Raw genomic sequence first — 14,264 nt, 5'->3', positions numbered from 1 at the left:
TCCCTGTTCGAAAAGCAAAGCAATGTTCAAATGTTTCTTGTCCAGCAAAGTGAGATCCAATTTGTAAACTATTGCTTGCTTAGATAGATTCCCAACCCAAGAGATAAGTCCTACAAATTCAAAAGAGCTCAAACTTGCCTTATTTTGGAATTTAACTTTTAATTATTATCCTTCTCTGTGCGTTTTTTTTCCGCCAAATAACTCATTAATGTTCTTCCTAGTTTACTGTCATCGATGTGAAATAAATCAAGAAATCCTTATGAGTCATCAAAAAAGCTGACGATTTAATCTGTACATTTCAACACACTGAGAATATGTAAAACAGACAAATCGCATTATGTCGTAGCCTGATTTGTCTGTTTTAAACTTACCTGAATGCATAAACCTTTATGTTTAATGAATGATAAAACATATAAAGCTTATTATATTTTCATCGTGAACTTTCAGTTTGAGACAGAAAAGCTCTGCCAGGCACTGTGGAGGCTAAATAATTTCCCGCATAATCATTGGATATTAAAAAGAAGAAAAGAGTGAATTTAATTGGCTTCTCTCGTACTGTCCCTAATATCGACCAATCGAAACGGGAGTGGGCGTGGCTTGAAACCGGACTTTCTTCATGGCTTTTCTGCTGGCAGAGGGAGGGGTGATGAGAGTGTTGTTTTCTGTTGCTGCCGGGAACACACAGAGCTGCCAAGGTCGGTGAAAGTACTGCACACAGCCAGGCTTCGGTGCTGAGCTCCTGTAGACTCCTACACCGACAGACATACCGGTGAGTTTTGAGGTTTGCGCAACTTCGATTCGTGTTTTGCCGGCCGCAAAGATGGTGGGGTCTGTGGGTTAACTTTACTTGGTGTCTTGCCAAAATGTGTACCCGTACAAATCGGGGACTGTCAAACGAGTTCACATGGAGTAATGGGGAGCAGGCGGAGGAAGCGCCAACTTGCTAGCTAATATTAGCTCCTGAAATGAGTTACGTGGTAGCGTAATTGTTGTACTAAGTCTTATCTGCCCGCGGTTTTGTTCTATTGATATTCACATATGTTGTGATTTCTTTTCCGAGGTTTACTTAGTGGTGCTAGCTTCACGGTCCGGTTAGCCCACAAACTTAGCTCGGGACTGCTGGAGGCGTTAAATTCGAGCCACACTGCTCTTGTTTTCCCGTTGTTGATTTATAGAAACGCATTGTTTTTGCTCTATTTTGATAGCAGATATATGTTAGAACCCGGTTCGGTGAAAAGTTATAACAGTTTAACAACTATCTCCGTCTGAAATCACTGCTGTGTAGACACCGCTGCAGACTGATAACAGTGTCCGGTTCATCCTCAGGCAGGTGGTTGGATTAAATGATTTCCTTTCTACTGCTGTAATTTCTGACTGATTGCTGCCTCTTGAACTGGCAGAGGGGGAAAGGCGGTTATAATGTATTTGTGGCCTCAGTCTGCAGCTGATAAAAGTAGCTGTTTGTGCGTCCCGACGTGATCTACAATGTGGAGCCCTCCGGGTGTTATTCCAGGCTATACTTTATTATTTCCTATTACAACAACAACACACCCCCGCCCCTGGTTCATTCAGCCCAGTACCTCCATCCGTTGCAGTGCTGCCATGTAGGTGGTGGAATCTAGATTCGCTGTGCCTTGCCAGAGGAATTAACCAAACATAGTCCAAGAGCCGGGTGCAAATTTGTTCACAGCCTGCAGCACAGGCAGACTGACAGACTTGTCTTGACTCAAATCTCTCAATTTGAAAACCACCTTGATATGCAAATTTTTCTAGGCATGTGTAGGAATGTGCCCATCAAGGCCCTGGTGTACTGAAATGGCGCTCTTTTGTTCAAGAGGACATACAGCAACAGCTGCACTTCCCAACTGTGTGTGTGTGTGTGTGTGTGTGTGTGGTGGGGGCATGTGTGAGCAGATTTGTCCTGTTTCAGTCAGTATTCCAGGGAGTAATTGCAGCGTTTCTGGAATGCTGGTTAACACTTCAGAGTTCTGCATGTTAGACAATAGCTGGTGTGAATGAACCTGATCTCACATGAAGGAAGTTGAAATGCTTTGCATGTTATTTGCATGGCCAAGCAGAACTAGTAGTGGTGTTCACACTGAAACCGTGGAGATGTGCTCGGACACGCAGAGTCATACATGCTGCAGCATTTAAGCCAGTTCTGTTTGACTTTATTAGACTTTTGGTCCAATAAGAGGTCCTCTGCACTACTGGGAAGGACCTTTGTTAAATATTCTTATGAATGCATATTGTTCTAGTGACCTGTGATGCATGCTGTGTTCTGTACACTGGGTGTGACAAGAACGAAACTATCTACCTTTGTTTCAACAATGTGGCTAAAGTAACTGAAGTATCAGTTTATATTTGTTTGCCTGTGGTTGCTGTAAACCATTCCACATATTCCAACATTCCCAGCTAAAACGAGAACACGAGCAAAAAACGTGTCAGACTTTAAAAATTAGGCATGGCACAATTTGAATGGCGTGTCCAGCACTCTGCTCGCCCATCGTCCTGTCAGAAAGCTGCCAGATATCAGTTGAAAGTCTCGTAGTTCTGCGCTCTCACTGCTCAAGGTTTTCTTTGCAACAGAAAAACAGGATATGGTATCTCACACCCTGTCGAACAGTGGCATATTTGTACTTTGTGGTTTTTCAACCTGCTGTTGCATTACAGGTTGCCTGAGGGAAGCACATGGTGTAACACTTGCTGTACGTCACAGCTTGGGAAGACTTTTTTTAATCAGTTCCACTGTGAGATGCTTTGTAACATGACAATAAAGATGCTTAACTGCTTGAAAAGAAGAGCATGAATGGTCTGTGTCCTATTCCTTTAACAACAAAACAGAAACTGTCAGTGTCAAGCTAGCCCAAACTTGCATGTTAGTTTTGATAAAACATTATCTTTATGTTGAGTGTGAACTGCTGTGATTGCACAGGGGAGCCGCTGGTGCCGCCCTGGCAGCCATTCTGCTCATAGAGTGAAGCAGCAGCTTTACTGAAGAGCGCCACGTTAGCCTGTCATGGGCTGTTTCAAAGGTAATGTGGTATTTGCAGTTTTTGCTGCTCTCAGACTTCAAATGAAACTGCTCACAGCAGCAATTTTTTGTTTGCCCGAGTCCAGCTATGAATCACAAGTCGCTTTGTGATACGACATGAGAAATCCCAAAGGATTTCCTGCTAGCGCTGCACCATTGCCAAGTCCAATATCTTGAGGCTTAAGCTGTGCAAGCGGTGGGAAGTCTTGTCGTGTCATTATTTCACCGTCGACGCCAGCCGAGGCCAGCCTGCAGCTTCTGCAGACTGTCTGGCACATTTTATTTATGCATGGCACATTTTGGGCAAAATGATGCTTCTTCTTTCTGTGTTCATTTAGCAATGTGGGCCGTTACTGATGTATGTGCGGAATGGAAATAGTATATTTGCATAAAGTACGTTAGAGAAGTCAAACATGAGGGCTTTTGGCAGTTATAATAGTTTGAATGTGTACTTCCTTTTAGGATAAGAAAGGATTTGTGTTAGAGTTGTTAAAGTCATGATTTCATTCAGACTGAACACGCTGGCTAAGAGCTCTCCTCCTGTTATCAGCAGCTCGTCATCCAGTTTGCTGCGGACCATCCGCCACTGCTGACTCAGCCATTGCTGCCATCTGGGCTGGAAGAGAAAACAGGACAGATTTCTCCCTGGCTCCAGAGCCTCGGATGCTCAGCTAACAGGTTCTGTGTGTTTGTGTAGCTGTTTTCATATATGAGCTGCAGCTTTGAACTTTGTTTAAAAAGACATTTCCAGCAAAGGTGCAGAATGTTAGATGCAGTTTGGTAACAAAAGTTACCGTCCAATCCAGACGTGCAACATTTTTACCTTGATCATTTGAAGTGTCAGTGTTTCCCCTCAAAGGTGCTCGATGCTTTATTTTTCCAGCATTTTGAGACCTCATAAGTTTAGGGGTACAAGAGTTGTACAAAAAGCGTGTTTGATCCAAGACGAGCGAGTTGTGTGTGGACATCTGCGTGAGAGGTCTGCAGATAATAGATTTGTATTCTGGGTTTTTCTGGGATCTAAGTTGATGTTTGGGGGTGGCTGCGCATGTGGCTGTGCATGTGGCCATGTTTGGTGCAACAGAAATCAACCTTTGTTGCATTTTATGGTATTTCTAGCCCCCTTTTTTTCTTTTTAAGCTACAGTATATTTTGTGTTTGAGTAAAATAGACCCCGCTCTGAAAACACAGCTGGAAGGCGTGTTTCTTTCCTCTATGCAGATAAAACTGCGATGTTTTCGGAATGTTCTCGGAGGAAAAAATTTGTTGTTTTGCTCAGAATAATTTCTTCTGCTGCTTTTATGTTTAGTTTTTTTATATTAATTAAAATCTGGCTGTGATTAGCAAAGGCCCACCCACCCTTCTGTTTTCAAGGAAGTGAGCTAAAATGCCTTCAGCTGGGGGTTGTCACCAAGGCCCAGCAATAGCTGAAGAAGGACCATGAGCTGCTCTCGAGTCCAAGAATAAAACTACCTTTGTATGGAAAGCAAAGGTGGCTGAGTATGATTGGCTGCGTCAGTTTTGGGGCCCTGGTTCTGTGCACGTTTGCTTTCTGTCACACTGCCTCCATCTACTGCAACACCTTAATAAACCAGAGCCGTTCCCAGTGTTATCCATGACACCCGTGCTTTTACTGCAGTGACAACAACAAATGTCTGCTGTTAATTAAGGTGATCATTTCAGCTTTAATTGAGTGCTTACTGAAACAATGAGCCTTTCAGGCTCTCAGTCTGGCTGAGCAAGATAAATAAATCCTAACTGTTAGGACAGCTTATTCTCTTAAAAGCTTAAAATGTTTTTGAAGCCTAATCCTCCAACATTTAGTGTTCACCGCGAATATTGTTCTTAAGCCTCCTGGTTATATTACTCTGGTTATTTGTGTGTACTAGACCGTGGCCGTCCTGCCGTAGTTCCTGTTTTACACCGAACTACCCGTCTGTGTGTCTTTATCTGTCTGTGTGTGCGCAAATACGTGTGTGTACAACCGTTCTGCCTCATGACCCTGCACACTTCCCACTCACGTTTCACTTTTTCTGCTTGCATCCTGTCAGCGTGACAGCAGCTCTCTGGCTGCAGTTTCGCTGCTCTGTGTCGCTGTTGTTCAGAGCCGTGGTCGTGATGGTCACCTCCGTTTATCTCGGCTGCTCGTGTGTTACTGTTAGTAGTCATTTTTTGGTTTGGTGTGCTGTTGTACTGGGAACGCAGACTCCCAATTGGCTGTTTTGAAGTTTACTATATAATAGGAAACTTTTTTTAGTCAATGACATGATTTGAATTCATCCGCTTTTATAACCACAAACTGTCTCACATGGCCTAATAACACAGCAATAGTTGGTTTTGTGGTTTGTTTGTTTTTTACATAATTATTTCAGTTTGTTTCGGTTGCTTTGGTTGTTGTTCAGGTTTTGCTACTTTGTAACCAACCTGAGATTCATTCTTATGAGGTCTGCGTTATGTCTGGTATTAACATGTTTCTGAAGCCCAAGTCGTTATACAAGTGCTTATTTCAAATTACTTACAACAGTTTGCACAAAATTGCTTTGGCAGTTCACTTGGTTCCAAATGCCGAAAGCATCATTTTTTCTGGGCCAGTGGAAAATTGGAACGCTTTGGAAGAGCAGCTCACAGTTCAGAAACTACAAGATAAGAGTCAGACTGAGCTGTGGGTGACAGTCGTTGTAGGGAGGCGTGTGAGGGATCAGCCAACTACACGCTTAACCTTTGTCACCTGTGATTGTTGGCAGCTGAGATGCTGCTTTGTGAAGCCTTGTTAATTGTCGTTGTTGTACAACACTGGTTTACTGGGGGCTTTATTATAGCCACCTGTCCCTGCTCTCTGCTGGAGACTGCAGCTCCCTTATCTCCACACTAACGACTGTAATAAATGTTGAAAATGAGCAAAGATTAAGTGCTGCGTCTCAGGATTGTTTGGCTGTGTCAGAATAAACGGAGTCACAGGAATCACTACACTGAACATGAAGCTAGCTGGTGCTAGCCTTGCTCATGTTAGCTACTTACTGTTGAAGCAGTCGATTAGTCTACACTTCTGTTTGTGTTTAGCTGGTCAGGAAAGTCCGTCGTTCTCCCGTGGACTCGGTCACACATGTCAGTGTCCTGAGTGGGGCGACAGTTTGGAGCGTCTGGAGCTTAACACAGTTTTGTCCTTGTAGGCTTGATCACACTGACTACTGCAGGTTTTATTCTTACTATAACTGCAAGCTTGATAAAAGTACAACAGACATGAGTACTTGTCCACAGCAAAGAATAATCCAAGCCTTGCCCTTCTTGCTCTTCTTGCATCAGTTATCCTTCACAGCTCACTGAGCTCAGCTGTTGTTCAGCAGCTCCCTCAGTGTTGGTGAAAATGAGACCGTTAGGATTTGCCAAGTTCTCCAGTTTACTGTAATTTCATAATTCCCGCCGGGCTTGGTGATAACCACTGCATATGTGGAAGACCCCACAGCAACGTCCGTGTTGGAAATGTCAAACTCTCATAGATATGTTCCCTGCTCCTAGCACATTAAACTTTAATAACTGACTGTCGACATGCAGCCTGATATTAACTGGTGCCTGTGCAGTGATTAATGTCATTTGATCCAGTTGTCACTGGTGTTTATGTTGTTGCTCGTGGGTGTAAAAGTGTAATTATATTTGTGTTCGGTTCCGTAGAGGCGATCACCATTTAACACTAAACGCTGTCAGCCTTCTGCTACGGGGTGTCATGCTTCCTAGTCCATGTGGTGCAAGACACTTTTCTTTGTAAGCATAATTCTGCAGCGAGATGAACCGAAGGATGGAGTGGGGGGAAAAACAGGAAACATGGGAAACAAGGTCAGGGTAGCAAACAGTCCAGCCGGCTGGGAATCAAACTGGACTCACTGCTCAGATACACAACACATTATTTCTGACTTTATAATATCTATAACTTTGATTAGCCAGCTGTGCCACAACACTTGTTGTTCTGGATTTGGACGACTCTGAGAAGGATCAGAGCCTGTGCACAGTCACCGATCTCAGCAGGAACCCCGAAACTCAGAGTTTATTATTCATGACCCTCACCCTGGACACAGTCTGTTTGACCTGCTCCCCTCAGGCAGGAGGCTCCGGTCCATTCGCACCAGAACCTCTCGCCATAAGAACAGTTTCTTCCCCTCTGCTGTTGGACACATGAACAATAACCATATGACTGTTCCCACCACTAACACATGACCCTACGCTGTGTCACTGCATCATTCCATGTTTGGCACTGATCACCACCTGCACTCATGCACATATCTTTCTACGTAGCACTCATAATTCTTATTCTCATGTATATATCTCATGTATATCTCATGCACATATCTTTCTACGTAGCACTTTTAATTCTTATCCCTACTTTTATTTTTTCATGTCTATTTAAGTGCTATTTATGACACTATGTTTTGCACTGAAGCACCGCAGCAATTTCCTAATGTTGTAAACCTGCTCAACACTTGGCAATAAAACCCTTTCTGATTCTGATTCTGATTCTGATGACAAGCTAAAAGTGTGTGAGGGCGGGAATGGGTGGCTGTCGTGCTTTACAGTGAAGGTTGTAAAACTAGTGGGCGAGATCTAACCAGCAGCAGCTTGGGGGGGGGCTGCAGGCTTAAACTCTGACCCCGATTACTGTATGTTGGGATTGTGATGATTAATGTTGATTATTAATCTTGATAATTTGATTTTGTAATTACTTTGAATTCCCGACAGAGGGTGTTACAGGAAAAAATCGACTTTCTGTGACGTACTGCAGCCCTGCCAAACCACAATAAACAGCTATTATCATCATTTCATTTGCTGTGTGTGATGCATCACTAATGATTGATGCGCTGTGAACAATATGTTTCCCAAGTCTTAACTGCTCATTTCGACCACTTTTGATTTTCTTGAGCAGAAATTTCCATTACAGAATATTGTACTGCAAACAAAAAGGGGAAAGTTGATCATTTAAAATATTTATACAAAAATGACCTTTCAGTACTTTATGATCTAGATCAATGAGAAACCCTGGGTTTACACTGTGCACACACACAGAAGCAGTTTGGGCCGTAACAGCGTGTAAGTAAGATACAGAGGAAAGACCTATATTTATTTCTTGAGAATAAATCAATGTGAGATTGCTGTAGCAGCAACAATGGCTGCCCCGTGGTGTGCCTGGGTCAGGCCAGCAGACCAGGGAGCTGCAAGTGTCCTCGCAGAACGCTTTGACGCGATGACACCGGCCCTCACAGCAGTGTTTATGGAAAGCCTTAAATAGGTTCGTTTTCATAAGCAGCACCTCGCTCTGTTTTTACAGAACTTACTTTGAGAGCGTTTCTCTAAGCTGTGAACAGCAATCTCATCTGTGGGTGTACTGAAAATGCAAAGAGTTAATAAGAAGAAAAATATGTTATTGGAGTGATGAAGGGGAAAGAAGCACTGGCTGCCGGGCCTCACTGGTAGAGAGCAAATACAGAAATAAGCAAAAGGCTGTGTTTGACCAGCATGTGAAACAGATTGATGTGGATATTGCATTGTTTTTTAATGCTAATTAAAAGTGTCCTGTTTTCATATGTAACTGACAGATTGCGAGTCTCCTTATCAAGCTGTTTTCCCTGACCCTGTCTCCTTTGAATGCATGTTTGCTTGACTTGTCTGAAGTATCTGCATGTCAGTGAATGTAACATAGCTCTCAGAGAAGTGCCTGCATCCATATGATACCTGCAGTGACGCTAACCATATGCTAGCTAACCTTTGTGGTAAAATTAGTTTTGTTTAGCAATCGTGTGTTAATTACGTTAATTACTCAGCCACCTTCATCTGTGTGGTCATACAGGGAGTGCAGAATTATTAGGCAAGTTGTATTTCTGAGGAATAATGTTATTATTGAACAACAACCATGTTCTCAATGAACCCAAAAAACTCATTAATATCAAAGCTGAATGTTTGTGGAAGTAGTTTTTAGCTTGTTTTTAGTTTGAGCTATTTTAGGGGGATATCTGTGTGTGCAGGTGACTATTACTGTGCATAATTATTAGGCAACTTAACAAAAAACAAATATATACCCATTTCAATTATTTCTTTTTACCAGTGACACCAATATAACATCTCCACATTCACAAATATACATTTCTGACATTCAAAAACAAAACAAAAACAAAACAGCGACCAATATAGCCACCTTTCTTTGCAAGGACACTCAAAAGCCTGCCATCCATGGATTCTGTCAGTGTTTTGATCTGTTCACCATCAACATTGCGTGCAGCAGCAACCACAGCCTCCCAGACACTGTTCAGAGAGGTGTACTGTTTTCCCTCCTTGTAAATCTCACATTTGATGATGGACCACAGGTTCTCAATGGGGTTCAGATCAGGTGAACAAGGAGGCCATGTCATTAGTTTTTCTTCTTTTATACCCTTTCTTGCAGCCACGCTGTGGAGTACTTGGACGCGTGTGATGGAGCATTGTCCTGCATGAAAATCATGTTTTTCTTGAAGGATGCAGACTTCTTCCTGTACCACTGCTTGAAGAAGGTGTCTTCCAGAAACTGGCAGTAGGACTGGGAGTTGAGCTTGACTCCATCCTCAACCCAAAAAGGCCCCACAAGCTCATCTTTGATGATACCAGCCCAAACCAGTACTCCACCTCCACCTTGCTGGCGTCTGAGTCGGACTGGAGCTCTCTGCCCTTTACCAATCCAGCCACGGGCCCATCCATCTGGCCCATCAAGACTCACTCTCATTTCATCAGTCCATAAAACCTTAGAAAAACCAGTCTTGAGATATTTCTTGGCCCAGTCTTGACGTTTCAGCTTGTGTGTCTTGTTCAGTGGTGGTCGTCTTTCAGCCTTTCTTACCTTGGCCATGTCTCTGAGTATTGCACACCTTGTGCTTTTGGGCACTCCAGTGATGTTGCAGCTCTGAAATATGGCCAAACTGGTGGCAAGTGGCATCTTGGCAGCTGCACGCTTGACTTTTCTCAGTTCATGGGCAGTTATTTTGCGCCTTGGTTTTTCCACACGCTTCTTGCGACCCTGTTGACTATTTTGAATGAAACGCTTGATTGTTCGATGATCACGCTTCAGAAGCTTTGCAATTTTGAGACTGCTGCATCCCTCTGCAAGATATCTCACTATTTTTGACTTTTCTGAGCCTGTCAAGTCCTTCTTTTGACCCATTTTGCCAAAGGAAAGGACGTTGCCTAATAATTATGCACACCTGATATAGGGTGTTGATGTCATTAGACCACACCCCTTCTCATTACAGAGATGCACATCACCTAATATGCTTAATTGGTAGTAGGCTTTCCAGCCTATACAGCAGGGGTGTCAAACTCAAATACACAGTGGGCCAAAATTCAAAACTGGAACAAAGTCGCGGGCTAACATTAATATTTATTGGAAAAAAAAAATCTTCCTCCAGATATAAGAATGAATCTTTTCTTATGGACTTGAACACGTTTTGCTGAAAAACTGAATATGGAACAAGCAAAGCTTAATCCTAAACAATATATATATTAGCTGTATAATACCAGTAGGCCAGCTCTAATAGTCATTTGGCACGGCTTCGCAGGCCAAATGTAATTAGGCTGCGGGCCAAATTTGGCCCGCGGGCCAGAGTTTGACACCTATGCTATACAGCTTGGAGTAAGACAACATGCATGAAGAGGATGATGTGGACAAAATACTCATTTGCCTAATAATTCTGCACTCCCTGTAGATGAAGGTGGCAGATCTCTTTTGCAACCACAGGAGCATTCAGAAGAATCTCTAGAATAAATAAACAACCTGCATATTTGGATGATCTTGATAAGTCCTCGAAGGCCGATTGTTTGGTTTTTGTTTTGTGGCTGTCTTGTTTTCATATTTACCTGACAGACACAGGTGCCAGTCTCCTTATCCAGCTGTCAAAAAGTTTTTCCCTCTCTTAGAATAAGAACTTCTTTATCTGGAGTATCTGAAGTATCATCAAGTCACAGTCTACTGATGTCATTGCTTCAAGGCAGTCTGTGGCAGTAGCACATCTATCTGAGTATGTTAAGACAACCTTGCTGCCTCTGTAGCTCTCAGAGAAAGGGCATGTGTTGAGGAAGTTAGCTTGATGCATTCACATTCATATTTGCTAGCGCTGGTTTCACACACAGACATGGTTCCCTTTGTATCTACATTGCTGTTGACAAGCAGGGCTGGGCAGAACAGAAGTGGCATTGAACAGAAACGTAGGAGGAATTTTTACGCCTGGAGTCCCGCGCTACGCAGCACTAGCTGCTAGCAGCCAGCGACTCTGCCTCCCCCTGCTCTCCGAATACCAGCCTCCTGCTTCTGCTTTCCCACTTGCTCGTTTTCTTCGAGTCTTTTCCTCCGTTTATTGTTCTCCTCATGCACTCTTAAACGCCTTGGCAGTCTCTCCCTCCATCTATCCCACTCTCAGCACTGACAGAGGCCTCTCTGAGATGTTTACTATGTCCGCAGACACCCCTCCCCCGGTCACCCCTCCTACTCACCGAACAGAATAACGGTCACTGTGACTTTTTTGTCTGTTTATTATCTTCGTCTCTCTTCATCTGCCTGCAGATGTTAGAGGAGGGATAGTGGTGAGTTTGTATGGAGCGAGTGTAAAATGACCCAGCTGGCTGAACCAGAGGGCATACAGAGCCGAGAGCAGCCGCTGAGGAGGCTCAGCTCTGTGCTCCGGTGACAGCGAGCTGGAGCGCGTAGCCGTTTGTCAGATATGAGATGTACTGTTTCTGAGTGAGAGCCTTTCAAAGAGCAGCACAAGTACTCAAAAGTGAACTGTGCTCGATGCCTGACTCCCGGCTGCTGAAGAGTTCTTCAGTGTGCAGAGAGCCTCCAGAGTGTGGTTAGCAGAGCAAAACAGTTGAACCCTGTGCTGGTATGTGAAGCAGGCTGTGAGAGGGGAGGATAAAGAGCAAGGCTGCCATTGTGGTGGTGCTAGGCAGGTTTCCCCTTCTCCACCCAGCCCACCCTCTTCCCTGCCTGCCTGCCTCCCTCCCAACAGCACCCCCACCCCCCAGCCCATGTCCATATTAGGGCAAAACTCAGCCAACCTCCCCTTGAGCTGAGCTCAACCCCCTCCAAAATGCCCCGCTGTCACATTTGCTCCAGCAAAGGGCGCCTGAGGGAGACACAGCTCCCCTAACCCAGTTTGAAGGCCTGTTTTCCTCGCCAGTCAAAACAGCCGAGGGATTTTAAAAATGGATGCAGAGAGCCAAGCTGGTGTGTTCGAATGTGCTTTTATTTTGGAGGAGCTACAGTTAATGGGCTTAACTTGAGCAGTTTTTGACCATATGCCACTTAGTGACCCCCTCCCCCCCAAAAGGGCTCATTACTTAAGTTCATACTGTACATCAGTGTGGGTAACATTTAATCATTGTTGTGTACTGATCCTACTGTCAGACAGCACACAGCCTAAAAGCATACAGTAGGCATTGGGACTGTTATGGTTTTTTCTTTGCTGCTCTAAAGAGGTAGCGACAAACTGAGCTTCAGACTGAACTATGAACTATTCTTAGTGTTGAGCCCCCAGTTTCTGTTGTTTGTGTGCTGTGCTGACACTCGGTGCCAGCTTTGTAGTGAATGCTGCTCGAGAAGGACGGGGCGCAGAGCAAAAGATGTCGTTACTCTAAAACCACTTTGGATTACGCTGGTAGTGACAGACACCAGTTAAACAACTGGTTTATGCTTGTCAGACATTTTCCTAGAGATTCCTAAACACAAGTTATTTCGGGGCATTGGTGTTGATTTTGGTTTCCTGTGGTTTATACAGAGAGGAAACGGTTTACTTCGCAGAGCTGGCTTTGGCACAGAAACCTTTTAAACTTAAAATATTTGTTTCCTTGCAGCCGCGCCAGCCAATCGCACACGAACACACAGGTTGGGCACACGCAGGCCAAGAAAAATGGGCGCGTCCGTGTCGTAACTGGCACGATGCTGTTTCTTTCCAGGTTTCCAAAAGACGGTTCAGGTGTCACAGCTCTCGATCCACAGCGGGCAGGTTTCCTGGGAACTCGTTATAATAACAGTCAGTTAATTAAACTGGTGCTAAAACTTCTTTTTTGTGAAGAATCAATATAATCATTAATCGCTACAGATAATTGGCCAATCATTGGTTGAAAGCGTTTGTCTGGATGGTTATTGTAAACTTGAAACTGCTCTGTTGTTTTGTAAATGGTTAACTGGTCTTTAATGTGCTTACAAGTGGGCAAGCATACCGGAGGACTCACTGTCTATTTTTGGTTTTACTTTTGTGTGCTTTCACAAGCTATTCGCTTAAGTTTAGTTGTATATGTACAACCAATCACGGCAGATGGCCTCGCCCCTCCCTGAGCCTGGTTCTGCTGGAGGTTTCTTCCTGTTAAAAGGAAGTTTTTCCTTCCCACTGTCGCCAAAGTGCTGCTCATAGGGGGTCATATGATTGGTGGGTTTTTCTCTGTATGTATTATTGTAGGGTCGGCCTTACAGTATAAAGGTCCTTGAGGCGACTGCTGTTGTGATTTGGCGCTGTATAAATAAAACTGTTCTAGGACCAGTACCAAGACTTTAACGTGTCATGCAGCCCTGTCATGTGTTTCAATGTAGCTTCTAATTGGACTTTGTTAGGCTATAAATTTGTAATGATGTGGTTATTTATAATAATTAATACCTCATGCTACTGAAAATAATGGAAAGGGATTATTGTGTTTATTTTATTATTATGTGTTCGTTCTTGATCTGTAACAGCACTTTGGGCAGATTTTCCTAAAACGTGTCTCGTGCTGCATCGTTCGCTCAAATCGAGACAATATTCAGAGGAAAGTTTCTTTTCAACAGATATTTATTGCGTTGTCTTACAAGAGCTCTGTGGCTGATTCCTTGCCAGAGCGGCTTGCAGATAATCTCCCAGACGTAGCCAGAGTGTACGAGCGTTTGGCTGCTGCTCATTTTCCTTCATCTGGGAATTATTTGAACAGCACCACAAGCTTTTTAGAAATATTTTTATTTATCCATTTATTCTTTTTACTTAACGTGAAGATCATCTTATCAGCCTGTGCTGATGTTCCAGGTTCTATGTTTTACCAGCGTCACCATTTAATGTGCAGGAAAATATTTCCCCCGTTTAACGTCGTCGGCTCACGAGCCTGTGACGAATCAAACGGGAACCACATTCCACAGAGTGCAGAGCAGGTTCAGCGAGCCGTTTCCAGCATCAGTACAGCACTTCCTCCTCCCCCACAT

At 43.8% G+C, this 14,264-nt stretch overlaps 1 protein-coding gene across 7 annotated transcripts in view; it reads left to right on the top strand.

Moving 5' to 3' along the window:
- The first annotated feature begins 624 nt into the window (after positions 1 to 624).
- fam49a (family with sequence similarity 49 member A) overlaps positions 625 to 14,264 on the top strand; it is a 32,315-nt gene continuing 18,675 nt past the window's right edge. For 5 of the 7 annotated variants that reach the window (XM_085431273.1, XM_085431275.1, XM_085431272.1 and 2 more), the window contains exon 1: positions 625 to 769. The gene's annotated coding sequence lies outside the window, so the exon portion shown is untranslated. The remainder of the gene's footprint in view (positions 770 to 14,264) is intronic. The other 2 variants (XM_085431277.1, XM_085431278.1) reach the window with 2 other exon arrangements.

This window comes from Copadichromis virginalis, linkage group LG15, assembly GCF_057382275.1.
Source record: "Copadichromis virginalis isolate Kocher_CV1m ecotype Utaka linkage group LG15, C_Virginalis_male_GT1.1, whole genome shotgun sequence".
In the NCBI taxonomy this organism is placed as follows: Eukaryota; Metazoa; Chordata; class Actinopteri; order Cichliformes; family Cichlidae; genus Copadichromis; species Copadichromis virginalis.
The sequence above is the reverse complement of the archived record's forward strand: the minus strand, read 5'-3'. Positions and strand labels throughout refer to the sequence as shown.